General features: G+C 34.0%; 1 pseudogene; it reads right to left on the bottom strand.

Annotated features, from left to right (window-relative positions):
- The window catches only part of LOC143641911 (mitochondrial fission regulator 1 pseudogene), a 42674-nt pseudogene extending 30770 nt beyond the window's left edge, over positions 1 to 11904 (bottom strand).
- Between the last annotated feature and the right edge of the window lie 2628 nt (positions 11905 to 14532).

Below are 14532 nucleotides of genomic sequence, written 5' to 3'. Positions count from 1 at the left end.
AGAGAGCGAAGTTCTTGTTCTAGCCTTGCCAGCTGAAAACAAATGCTTCTGGTGGGTTTATGAATTAGGTATGGAGAAAAGGTATTCACCTATTCAATGTGTTAATTTGCTTATGTGATGAAACCACATCGAGTATTGTTGCTGCAATTGGAATCATCACTTGGTTAAACTCTCAATTATCCACTAGCATTCGTCAGGGTTTTTCTTCCTTCTGCACAAGCCATATAGAAGTAGTAGTAGAAATCACCAATCCTGACTCATTCAAGTCCTTGATGGTGGCACTGATCTAGGGAGGTTCAACATGGAGAAACTTGGCTCCCACTATGTGCCATTCACTATTTTTCTTTTTTAAAAAATTTACAAGTATCAACACACATTAATTGTCCCAATTAAAGGGTTTTACTGTGGCATATATTCACTTAGTTATGCAACCCCAGTTATAAATGTACAGGGGTTTCAGAATTGTTAACCCATAGCTTCATGGGAAAGAAGATCACCACCTAGAGTATAATGATTATGAATAGTCACTAGATTTACGATTTCCAAAGGTATGTACAGCAGTATCTTCCTTTCCCCATCTCATCCAATGAGGTTGTGTTCTACATTGCAATATAGTTGAACTCTTTTGTTATAATATGCATCTCTCCTGATGCTGGGGTTCTAAAATTTCTTACTTTATTTTTTACTATTTTTAATAAAATTAAGCTTCATACTTTGTGATCTGAGATTGCATAAGTTTACACAAATGTGAAGTGCCATATATCTAATATCATACAGAGTAGTTCCACCATTATAATAAATTCCTTGAACTTTACCCCTTCAATTCTACCTCCTTACACCAAACCTTTGAAACCAGCAATCTACTTATTATCCCAATAGTTTTGCCTTTTCCAAAATGTCACATAAAAAGAATCATAAAGCATGTGATCCTATGTATTGGTGCTTTTTTCATTTAGCAATATGTATTTTTTAAGATGTATCCATTTTTATATGACTTGATAGTTCATCCTTTTCATTGCTAAAATAGCATTCCATTCTATAGTATACCAGTTTGTTTAATTATTCCCTATTGAAGAACATCCTGACTAATTTCAACCTTTGACAATTGTAAATAAATACATACATACATTTTATGTATTACTTAAACATAAGTCAGGGTACAGTCGGGAAACAAATAACATATCTGTAATTTGAACAATCAAACTTAGTATAAACAATTGTTAATTAATAAAAGGTGATTAGTAAAAAGAGTAAAATATGACTTTAAGGCATATAGGAAGCAGATATTGCTCCTATTTTAAAGGAGAATAAAGAAAGAATCTGGGACATAGTAGACACTTACATAAAAAATGTAGTTGTATGTGTAGGGGTCATGGCTGCTATAAGAAAATGCAGCTGTTTAGTTGAGAATAAACTTTCCCAGAATACAGGCCAACCTGAACTGTGAGGGAAACTATATTGAGGACTTCTGGCCATCCTCAATGTCTGCTTCTTTCCACAATAAACTCATCACACTAATATACAGACTGCCATGCATAAAACAGCTTATGAGATGAATAAAGGGAAATTTTTTCTTCCTACTCTTGCATTACAGATTACCTATATTACCATTGTCAGAACATAATGATGTGTGAATTGTGGAAATAGAAATGCTTACAGAGTACATGTTATGATTTAGTCATGAAGTATCCCTCAAAAACTCATGTGTGAAACAGTGCAAGAAGGTTCAGAGAAGAAATAATTAGCTTGTGAGAGCCTTAACACAATCAGTGATTTAATCCCCTGATAGGGATTAACTGAGTGGTAATTGAAGTTTTAGGGTATGGCTGGAGGAGGTGGGATATATATTTGTGAAGTCTCTCTTTCTGCTTTCTGATCACCATGTGAGCGGTTTCCTTCTGCGACACTCTGATGCCATGTTGTTCCTGCCTCACTGGATCCCTGGGGAATGAAACCAGCTGCCTGCCTATGGACTAAGACCTCTGAAACCAGAAGTCCTCAGATAAACTTTTCCTCCCTTCAGATTGCTCTGGTCAGATCCTTTAATCACAGCAACAAAAAAGCTGACTGAAACAGTGTATCTTCAATATCATAAAGCAGACTAAAGAAAAAAATGAATTTGGAGTGGACAGGCAATAGATTAGTAACTAACCCAGTAATTCATTTATCTTTTTGTATCATGGAGTCTGTATTCCTTTTTTTACTTTGGAGTTGAGGATGCTTACAAAATAATGTACAGAAAAATCCCGTCCCCTCAATTGAAATCAATATATTTTTCTTCAAGTTTATTTTGGAATTTAAAATAAATTAAAGTTTCAAGAAATAGATTGCAAATAATACATGTATTCTTAAAAACTGGCAATACATCCTCAAGCTTTATGAACCCCAAGACTTGTGATTAAAATAACTTTAAATTTATTACAGTTAAAGTAATTTAAAAATGTAAACCATCAAAAATACTGTTATTTTCCTCTTTGATATGCATTTATATGAGCAGACCATCCTCATCTTTCAACTCTTAACATTCAATAAGATTTTCAGTATAAGTTAGTTTTCTGGTGAATCTCTCTAAATAAATCATAAAGTATTTTAATCGATACTATTTTACTAAAAAATATAGGGTTTTATTTGATTATGGATTTTAGTTTTCAGCAAAGGTATATTTCAAGACAATAATGCTAAATGTACAAATTTCATTAGAAGTCAAATTAAGTTTGACTAATTGAATTTAATTATTCACTAATTTTTCATTTAAAGAAAGCATTATTGAGTCAGGCACAGTGGCACATGCCTGCAATTCCAGCTATTCTGGAGGCTGAGACAGGAAGATCACAAGTTCAAGTCCAGCTTAGGAAACTCAGCAAGACCCTATCTCAAATGATGTATGGGGGCGGCGAACTTGGGGGTATAACTCAATGATAAAGCTCTGCTATGTTTTATCCCCAGTACTGAGGAAAAATAAAAAGAAAACATTTTTGAAATGGAATTGTAGTAGGGATCAGCCAGAAATAAGAAGGCCTAATGCAGACCTTCTGGAACATTCAATGTCTACCTATTTTTACAGAAGGTAGGTATAAACTATAATCTCTTACTAACAGTGATTTTTTTAAAGAATGAGAAATTGAGTATTCCTCTTTCTGTTTTGTACTCTGCTCACCATTCCTTACATCTCCTGAACCAGTTGGTATATCTGAATACATGAATACACTATGTAATCACTAGTTTCTAATAACCCTTAGAAAAGAACCCAATGTCTGAAGGTTTTATAGATAATAGAATCTTATATTAGAATGGAGTCTAGTACTTTAATCTCTGAGATGTGATGTTTTGCAGTCTTACCAATTTGGGACTTTTATTGGATCACTATAAACATAGAAATTGATCATTTTGAAGAGCTACATTATTATACCTTATTGTTAAAATTTCTTTAAAAGCAATCCATAAAACAGTCATTTAAGAAATCATTAAAATTACAGTGTTGAATCAAATGCTACTCTTCTATAATTGAGCAATAACCTGAAATCTAAAATTCTAAATAATGACTGATTATATATTACAGTTTAACAAAGACATCTTTTTTTTAACTAAGGAAAAGAACAAACGGAAAGGTAGCTTATGGCATATTTTGTATTATTAACAGTAAGTAACTCAGCATACCTTTAGTCAGGATCCTTTTGGTGCTTGGCTTAGGGTAAGCTGAAAGCTAATGAGCTGGGCACCATGGTACACATCTGTCATCTCATCAACTCAAGAGGCTAATATAGGAGAATCACAAGTATAAGGTCATCCTCATCAATTTAGGTAGAATCTCAGCAACTTAGTGAGATCCTATCTCCAAATAATAATAATAAAAAAAAATTAACAAAAGAACTAGGGATGTGGCTTAGTGGAAAAAATTCAATCCCTGCTAACTCTGTGTCTTTTATAATTACAGAAACTGAGGAGCCCAAGCACTGGCCTCAAACTTCATTATATTCTCAAACTTCTAAGAAAAGGCCATGTTTAGTTAAAGATCAACAGTATTTTAAGCCAGGTATGGTAGTGCGTGCCTATAATCCCAGGAGCTCAGAAGACTGAGCAGGAGGATTACAAATTCAAAGCTAGTCTCAGCAATTTTAATGAGCCTTTAAGCAACTTAGTAAGGCTCTGTCTCAAAATTTATAAATAAATAAATAAATAAATAAATAAAGCTGGGCCTGTGGCTAAGTGGTTAAGCAACCTTGGGTTCAATCCCTGGTACCCTCCAAAAAAGTAAATTTATAAATTATGGCAATGTAATATTATAAAAGCCTTAGGTAAATAAATAAATAAACAATAGTCAGCCACAAATGAATGAGAAAGATAAGGAAAACCTTGTCTGCTTAGACTTTATAGCCCAGTGATAGTGAGATAGGACAAAGAACAGATAGCATAAATAATGAATGATTGGGTCAGTGAGATGGGGGCTAATTCAAAAGGAAACAAAATACTAATACCTCCAGAACACTTCCCCCTCCTCCCAGTCTGTTGCCAAGGTTACCTGAGTCTCCAGAGCACTGTTGGTCCCTGCATAAAGTTATTAATGAGTACTCCCTGGGTAGTTCCTTTCCTGCCTTTATGGGCAGGTATGGAAAATAGGGAGAGATACTTCTTGGGCATCTCCTTTCTGGCCCTTTGATCATGTAGACAAGATAAGAGGATAAGGGGGCATGAGAAGAAAGGAAACCTAATCCCTTAAGGGACAAGACAACCCTACTCCCTAAGGCACAAGCTATGAACCCCTTCTTTTCTAGAGGAGTCTCTCTTTCTCTGTTCTATCCCTTAAATAAAAGTTATTTCCTTGCCTTATTTGTTTCTCAAATATTTAATGTTCAACACCAGGAGTAGCAAGGACCTGATCCTGATTTTCAAGATCTGTTTCAATAATATCAGATAAAAACCCATTATACTACACTAGTATAGGGGTAAAAAAAGTCACTTTGTTCAAAGGAAAACATAGTCAAGAACAAATAAGAGGTAAAGTATAAACTGTTTAACAGAATAAACCTTAGATCTGTAAATTTCATATAATTATCAAAATTTCTATTTTTTAAGAGTCAAATCAATGTCTCATTCATGCTAGGTTATATACTCATCTATAACAGCATTCACTGATTCACTCATTAATTCAGCAAAAAATGCAGAGACCATTTACCGTATGTAAGAAAATGAAAACTTGTGACTTAGGTATTTCTGTACCTATACAGAAATTGGGCTGTGTATTGGTAAAGAAAGTAACATTTTGCATTTTCCTGTTAAAACAATTCAGCCAGATTTTTATTTCAGGCACAAATGGATAATGACTTGTCTCATGAAAAAAAAAAAAAAAACATTTCTAGTGGCTTCACCTTGTAGCTGTAAATTAAATAATTATCTCAAAAGCTCTCTCAAAATAGAAACCACTTCCTCACTCAATTAGCACAAATCCACAGGCAAAGTTCAAAAGATAACAACACATTGGTCACATGTGGAGAATCAAATGATCTGAGTGAAACAGAAAACAATATACAAAAATCTGAAAACATTATTTTGGTTGGGAGAGTATGACCAGATGCTGCCATTCTTCAACCAAACTCCTGAACATTCTTAATTTTTTTGTCAAGGTCTCTTTATACAAAACAAGCAAACAAATAAAAACTATTCAGATTAAACAAAAGCAAACTCTTTTTTGTTCTGTGCTTAAGTGGTAAGATCTGATATAAAGATAACAAGTGATCCACAGAACCTGTGACTAAGAAACATGGAAAGTTCTCCAGTCAGACAGGATCCAGAAACTGAAAAATCTAAGAGTGGCCAGAAACCAACCCTTACTCCCTCTGTCTGGGCTTCTCTCTGCAAGCTTCTTCATTCTTTTTCTTTCTACATGCATGTAGCAGGAAACGACCACTCTGCAGCCTCATTTAATATCATCTAAATTCTAGAAAATGGCTAAACCCAATCACCAGCCACACATGAAATTACATCTTTCATAGGAAGCTGGCTCTACAGCATTAATGTGGCAAGTACAGTGAAAGTGATTCAGATTTTAGAGAACAATAATTATGGATCAGACAGATACTCAAAGATGACTAATTTGTGTATAAACATTACATCTTTAGATATTTTCAGATGCTGTCTGAGCATCTATAAGTATTAAGAAATGTCTCTTTTTTATTGAAACAGGACATAGTGAGAAAAAATCATTTAACTGAACACCACTTAAGTACAATTGATTCATATTTTCATATAACATGAAATGTTAAAAAATAGTCAAATAGTCCCAAAATTTTATGCAAAGTTATAAGAAAAAAAACTACTAATAAATTTATTGATCCAGAAGCACACACAGAAAAAAATTGCAAGCCAGGAAGGAGTAATTGTAACAAAATGGTTACAGTCTATATCATTTAAGCTGGTAAAAAACAAAACAACAAAAAACATTATGTGTTTTATGAAGACATAGAAGAGAGAAGTTCAAAGAGTTCAAACATAAAGACATGCTAAGGTAATGGAAATGCTAACTTCCCTGGCTTGATTATCACACATTATAATCATGTACTAACTATCATACTGTACTCCATAAATTACAATAATTATGTGTTAATTAAAATGAAAAACAATATATTGACTTTAATAGGTAAATAAAGCCAGTGGTGTGAAAAGATAATATATAAAAGAGAATAAACAGTTCATGAAATAACATGAAAATTGTTTTTCCTGTATCAAGAATGCAAACTGAAACAGGAAGATAATATTATTCGTCTATTAAATAAGTACAATTACATAGTTATTTTGCAAAATTCTGAAAATTTTATGGTGAACTTAGTATATACGAACATCTCTGATGGTACTTTAATTTGGTGAAACTCTTGTAAAGCAAATGTCTTGGAAAAATATATTTGACTTATAGTGTCATTTCTATCATCTAAGGAAACATAGTAAAATAAGAATAAAATATTTATAAGTATAATACTTAACATCAGAATATTTCCTATTATAACAAAAAACATAAACATTAGAAAATAAAAAGAAAGTATTTTTAAAAAGTGTGACAATGTTCACCTAAGGAACTATCTAACAAATAAAAGTGATAATTGAAATCTAAGTGACAATTAAGAAGGAATCGTAACATGGAGACTCTGGTGTAATGCTAAATGAAAAATGAACTGCATAAAAGGACAGGATTTGTCACCACATTGAATTGCATATGATATTGATTAAGGAATAAACCAAAAATGAAAGCAACTCATTTTGGGGTTGTAGTATTATTATGTGTGAATTTATTATTTTTTTTATAATCACTTGGGTATACTGTTCTTCTTTTTATTGTTTTTATTGATACCTAATAAGTCGGTGCATTTGTGAGAAATAGTGTGATGCTCCCATACATTTATACATTGTAAAACAGTCAAATCAGCATATTTAGTATATATATATATTACATCTTCTCGTGCACTTATCATTTCCTTGTGATAAGAACTTTTAAAATCCTCATTTCTAGGTATTTTGAAATATTTGATACAATATTGTTAACCCTGGTCATTCTATTATACAACAGCACATGAGTTTATTCCTCCTACCTAAATTTATGCCTATAGGCTCTCCTTCTTCCAGTCTCCTCTACCTTCCCCAGCCTCTGGTAACCACTCTTCTACTCTATGAATGGGATTGGCCTCATTAAATCTCAAATATGAATGAGATCATGTAGCATTATTTGTCTTTCTAACATGATGTCTGCTAGGGTTATTAATGTTGATACAAATAGCTGGATTTCATTCTGAATTTGTTTTTCATATTGGTTTCTAATAATGGTAGTAATTTTGCAATATCCTGCCCAGCAAACATGCCCAGATGATTTGCTTGTGTATTGTGAAATATGCAATATCTTTTTTGCAAGTTTCAATGTTTTCTATTCCTTTTGCCATAATCAAATTTCTTTCCTGGAATATAATCTACCTGCAGACACCTAAATAATAATCCTCAACAGATCTTTCACTAAAATGCAACATTTTAAGGATGTTCTAGAACCCTTTCTATAAAAAGTTTTATTTGCTAATTCATCTTAATCTTCCACTGTATTCTACTAAATGTTTTTCAAGTTGACCAACAAAGGTTGGTCTGCTGCCCAGGACTCAGATTGTGCCTCCCCTTTGGAATCAAGACAAAAGAGTTCAGTTCTATTTGGGGTTAATTCCTCTAAGAATGAATTTTCTTTGTATTTTCTTATTTTTATGACAATAAAACAATGAAACTGGGTTTCATCTGCTTCTGCTGGCAGGTGGGGATTGCATAAGCTGCAAACCTCTGCAGCCATGAAACTTGTTGCAGCTCTTAATGGCAGGCTGTGGCCTTCACTGTGACAGCAGACCATAGCAGCTCACTGCCAATTTCTTCTTTCTCTGTTCTTGTCTCATGGATTTGAAGAATGAAATCCACAGATGAGAATAAGGGAGTGTAAGGGTATGATTTATTCAAGTGTGTATAGAAAAAGAACTCCCGCAGGGCAAGAGGGAATTCCCGAAGGGTTGCTGTTGGAGTATCCTAGTCTGTGGGTTTATATAGCATTTGGATAAATGTAATCAACCCAATGAAGTAGCATTTGGAAAAGTACCAATGCCATTGATTAGCCCTGAGATCCCATTTAGGTCTGCCCACCTGGTCACACTTGGCAAGGGGAGCAGCAGGTAGTCAGCAATGTTGGCATGCTGCAGTCCTCCTGGGTTGCTACTCTGCCACCACTGCTTCTGCAATAAAGGCTTAGATTCATTCTCTCCTCTGGAGAAGTACCTATAAGTGCTGTTAGGAGAAAGGGATGATGACCTCTCTGGTTATTTCAGATTGAAAAGGAGTGTTGACAGGAGATGGCAATCAGGGTCCTTCTACAGAGGCCTATAGAAAGGGAGTTTGTTTGGATTCCACCTGTAGGATCATTTGGCCCCTTGTACATCAGGGCAGTCCACAGGCTTATGGTGTTGGTTGGCCAGAGACTGGACCAGATATATATAGGGGACAGATCATGTTAAGACAACAATCAACAAAACATAAATGCATTTTCTATAAATAACTAACCTCAAAGCAATTTATGATTAGCCAGTTTCTGAAAATCGTGAAGACAGGTAACTTGTTAAAGCTTAAGATATGCATGAATATTTTCAAATAAAAATTATTCATTGTCTCAAAAATCTATATCTTCTGAATATCTCCTACTTTTACTATACTCACTCATATGTGTATATTCTAGAACTTTCTAAAAGGAAGTTTGTTGAGGAACAATGTACATCTTCCCCAAACTACAAACAATACCTGATCATCTGGAGTTCCTATAGATTTAAAAACAGAACAAAAGGAAACAAAAATGCTGAGGTCTTCATGAAAGAAAAGGCCCTTCACTGGGAATACAAAAATGATTAAAACTTTACCCATAAAGGTATTAAAAATCTATTAAGGAAAAGACAAGAAAATAGACAACAACCATCGAAACTTGATGGAGCCTCTTTTTTTTTTAAGAGAGAGAGAATTTTTTAATATTTATATTTTAGTTTCCAGTGGACACAACATCTGTATTTTTTTAATTTTATTTTTTATGTAGTGCTGAGTGTCGAACCCAGCGCCCCGCGCACGCCAGGCGAGCGCTCTACTGCTTAGGCCACATCCCCAGCCCAATGGGGGCCTCTTTATATAATAAAATTTTAATTAGCAACTTTAATCTTTTATATTAAGAATTATTTCTGCTACACATGTTTTGGGAACAAAACAATCTCCTGCATACATCAGCTCTATCTAAAAGAAAACAATATGTTAGTCATAGCCTGAATTCAGAAACTAAATGTAACAAGTTCACCCCAGGAATGTAAGATGTAATATGCATCCTGATAAATGATCAAACTTAATCAATAACACCATTTGGAGAATATAAATGTCTTTTAAAGAATTTTTTAATACATAAACTAGCTGCTGTATCCATAGCCATTCAGAGTTCAAGGATTGGTGAGCATTAAATAAATACTAGCAGAATAATAATTGGAGGGGAAACCATGCCAAATAAGATTCTTCTATAAGTACTTCAATTCATAAACTCAAAACTCACAAATTACAAATATTCTTATGAAAATAAGAATTTTCTTTGAAAATAATAGAAGATATTGAATGGTAGCTTATAAACAATTAAAACACTGGGGAAACATATCTTATATCTGTATTATTGAAGGAGTGAAAACTGATTTATAGGCATCATTTATGATCCTCTCAGTGCTATAATTTCTTCCTTACTCATTTTTTTTTCAGTTTGACTACCTGGAATACAGCTTCAAAATTGAAATAGGAAAACTTTATATATCGAGCTAAAATATGTAAAATGATGCAGTAGATAAAAAGCAACAAACTTTCTAAAAGCAGCAAAAATGCCAGAAGAGGAAGACAAGAAAAATAATGATGATTGCTTTCAGAAAGAAACATTCAAATGGAGTTGATTATGGATGGCCACAGAGGGCTCAGAGGTCAACATGGGCATTCCTGTTTCACAGCCCAAAGTAGTAACATGTTCATAATGGAGGTATTAATTCACCAAAATACATAATTTGTTGAATGGAACAAGAGGGTTGTTTGATCCCTTCAGATATTCTTCTGTTAGATATTATTCTGTTATAATAGTAAAATGTACCAAGAAGTTTAAAATATAAAGGAAAATTATATGCATATGGAAAATTCATTTTAGTGTAACATCTAATTTTATAACAGTATTAGATATATAATTTTTATAAAATGTTATCTTATTTTTTATTAATTTATTTAATTAGATATTTATGATAGCAGAATGCATTTTGATTCATTGTACCCAATTTCAGCACAACTTTTCATTTATCTGGTTGTATACGATGTAGTGTCACACCATATGTGTAATCATACATATACTTAGGGTAATGGTGTCCACCTCATTCCACCATTTTCCCTGCCCTGTGAACCCTCCACAGTCCTCCCTCCCCTTTGTCCAATCAAAGTTCCTCCATTTTCCCAATGCCCCTGCCCCATGGATCAGCATCCACTTATCACTTGGGAATCAACTTAACAAAAGAGGTGAAAGACCTCTACAATGAAAACTACAGAACACTAAAGAAAGAAATTGAATAAAACCTTAGAAGATGGAGAGATCTCCCATGCTCTTGGACAGGCAAAATTAATATTGTCAAAAATGGCCATATTACCCAAAGTGCCATACGGATACAATGTAATTCAAATTAAAATTCCAACATCATTCCTTATAGAAATAGAAAAAGCAATCATGAAATTCACTTGGAAAAATAAGAGACCCAGAACAGTCAAAGCAATCCTTAGCAAGAACAGTGAAACAGGAGGCATCACAATAACAGACCTTATACTGCAAAGCTATGGTAACAAAAATGGCATGATATTGGCACCAAAATAGACATATAGACCAATGGTACACAATAGAAGACACAGAGACAAACCCACACAAATACAGATATCTCATACTAAAATGTTATCCTTTTGTCTTAAGCATTGGTATTTGTATTTTAGCAAGCAAGAGAGTAGGTTTTAGAATTTAAGTATTTAGAAAGAAACCATGTTTCATTATAATTATTCTTCTAGCTAAAATTTAGTGTCTTGACATATCTGTATGCATACATAGGTAAGTTATGAATCTGTAATTGGATTCATTGGGTTAGCTACAAAGCGTAGCGACTATCTTCAAGGAACTCAATTTTTAATATGATATCCCTGTTCTAGTCAGCTTTCACATCACTATGACCAAAATACCTGATAAGAACAACTTAGGGGAGGAAAACTTTATTTGGAGCTCACAGTATCAGAGGCATCAGGCAACAGATGGTCAACTCCTTTGCTCTGGCTGAGCCCAAGGTGGGACAGCACATCACCGGGGAAGGGCATGGCAACGGGTCAGGGCAGCACCGAAGCAGACAGAGAAGGGATAGGGCAAGGTGTCACAGGGAAGATGTACCCTCCTGAAGTAGGACAAATGAGGCTGGACACCAAGGAAATAGCAGGAAGCAGGTTTATTGGCTGCAGCCGGTTCAAAGGGTTTTTGGTGTTTTGTTTGTTTGTTTGTTTGTTTGTTTGCCTCCATCAAATTACCCCTGAACTCCGAGTTCAGAAAGTTTTAGAACTTTATACCCAGTGTATAAAGGGAGGGGCTCAGAGGCTCACAATCTGTTGTAGTTCACACAAAAGCAGGATTTTCACTGTTCTGGGCCAAGGTCACTCTGTGAAAATCAGTGTCTGGGAAAGGGAGAGTCCCCCTTTCCCTTTCTTTCCACCAGCTGGCTCCAAAAAACCTAACTATTGTCCTTTGAGGTGCAAAGGCTTCTGTGAAGGCTTCAGACCCAGGCTGGAACCTTGAGTCCCTTATCACACTGTCTATGTAAACACACCCTCCATCTGAAAACTTTGTTATAGAAATTCTTGCTGAAAGTCTAAGAACAATTATGCTAAATAGAATTTTTGAGGGTCTCTGGTAAAGCTTAGTTATGGCAAGGGTCTTCTGGGTGGGGATCTCTGGCCTGCTTTACTACCTTGGCATTCCCCAGTGACCTACCTCCCTATAGTTACCACCCAGTCAGTCCATTCAAACTAGTATGAACTGATTAAGTTAGAGCTCTCACAATCCAATCATTTCACCTTCAAACTTTCCTGCATTAATATAGGAGCTTCTGGGGGACATCTCATATTCAAAGCATAACAATTTCCATAAGCTAAGTTCCCTTGTCCTACTGTGCCAAATATTGTCAAGAAAACTTATTTTCATATAGTTCAATAACTGTATTGAACCTGTTGTCTTTTTTTAAGAGAGAGAGAGAGAATTTTTTAATATTTATTTTTTAGTTTTCGGTGGACACAACATCTTTATTTTATTTTTTATGTGGTGCTGAGGATCCAACCCAGCGCCCCATGCATGCCAGGCGAGCACATTACCGCTTGAGCCATATCCCCAGCCTGAACCTGTTGTCTTTTAAGTATCATCCCCACATATTTTTTTCTCAAAAAAATGTCTCTTTCAAATAAAAGTAATATTTGTTAGTAGTATAGAGATCAAAACCAAAACTAAATATTTTATTTGTACAAAATTATTTATTAAAGAATAGGATAACTCAATTAGAAAGAACTTTCAAGTGATAATATTTCTACTTTATGATGTGCAAAATGGTAACATATGCTATTGATACTCCTTGCCCTTCCTTGACACGATATGCTCAGAGATTTTATTGAAAGAGCAACCTAGTGTGCCCTTACTTAAAATAAATCCTCTTGGCTCACAATGTTCAGTACTTAAGACTTCAATAATTATCATATCTTCTGAATATCATTGTGGTTTAAATTTACTATAGATAAAATGGAAACAACAATTATGTTCAGAAATTTTGGAGGCATGCAAGTACCTACTGCAATCCCAGTTTTTTCCTAATATAATTTACATGGCATAGCAATTTAAGAATATACTCATCAGAGGCACTTTTTTAATATTAAAAGAATAAACACTTAATAGAAATATGCCTCTCAAATAGCCACTATTATATGATTCAGTATGCAGACACCTATAACATCACATAATATGCCTCTATTTTCAAATGTTTAACAAGGGCTGAAATTTAGATGAATTTTATTAAGCACTCATTTGTTCTTTAATTAGAGATCTCAACCTCTGTTCATTGTATCAGAATATCATTTATCATATATTTTAGGGACAAAAGCAAATGAGTAAAACAATCAAAACAGCAAATATTTTTATGGAGGTTGACTGAATTAACCTCAAACTACATTTTGTATATTTTAGAAGAGATGATAAGTCTTTGAATAAAGCCTACAGTTGAAGTAAATGAAATATACTCCTTTTCTTACTTAGCCAATGAGTAAGATTTTCAGTGGCTGCTTACGAGGTGACTGTCATATGATAAATCAATATCTTAAAAAGATAGGAGATCAATTATATACTTTATTACCAAGGTAGATGCTTTTATTACCATAGTTTTACTGTTGTGACAACAAATTATGTTGGGATAATAAAATTAACTAAGTTATAACAATGTTGTTTAAAAGTATACCAGTTTATAATGTACATTCTTATTTGTAAGATGTCTTCAAATAAAATTTTCAATTCAGGTATCTATTCCAAACAGGTGAAAACCTGAAGAGCAAATCATTGAGCCCAAGAAAAAGACATATTTAATAACAGGTTTATATTACTAAAAATTCATATTCTATATTTATTTATTTAGGCTAGTGGGGATTGAACCCAAGGAGAATTAACCACTGAGCCATATTCCAAACCCAATTTTGATATATTTTTTTTAAATTATGAGACAGCGTCTTGCTAAGTTGCATAGTACCTTACTGTTGCTGAGGTTGGTTTTGAACTTGTGATACTCCTGGCTCAGCCTCCTGAGTCACTAGATAACAGGGGTGCACTACCACACCCAGTTGCATTCTATTTTAAAGTATTACTCAGATTTCAAAAACTTTGTGATAATTTGTCTTAACCTGAAAGAAAAACATTCCAAGACC

Source organism: Callospermophilus lateralis, chromosome 1 (genome assembly GCF_048772815.1).
Source record: "Callospermophilus lateralis isolate mCalLat2 chromosome 1, mCalLat2.hap1, whole genome shotgun sequence".
NCBI classification, from domain to species: Eukaryota; Metazoa; Chordata; class Mammalia; order Rodentia; family Sciuridae; genus Callospermophilus; species Callospermophilus lateralis.
The sequence above is the reverse complement of the archived record's forward strand: the minus strand, read 5'-3'. Positions and strand labels throughout refer to the sequence as shown.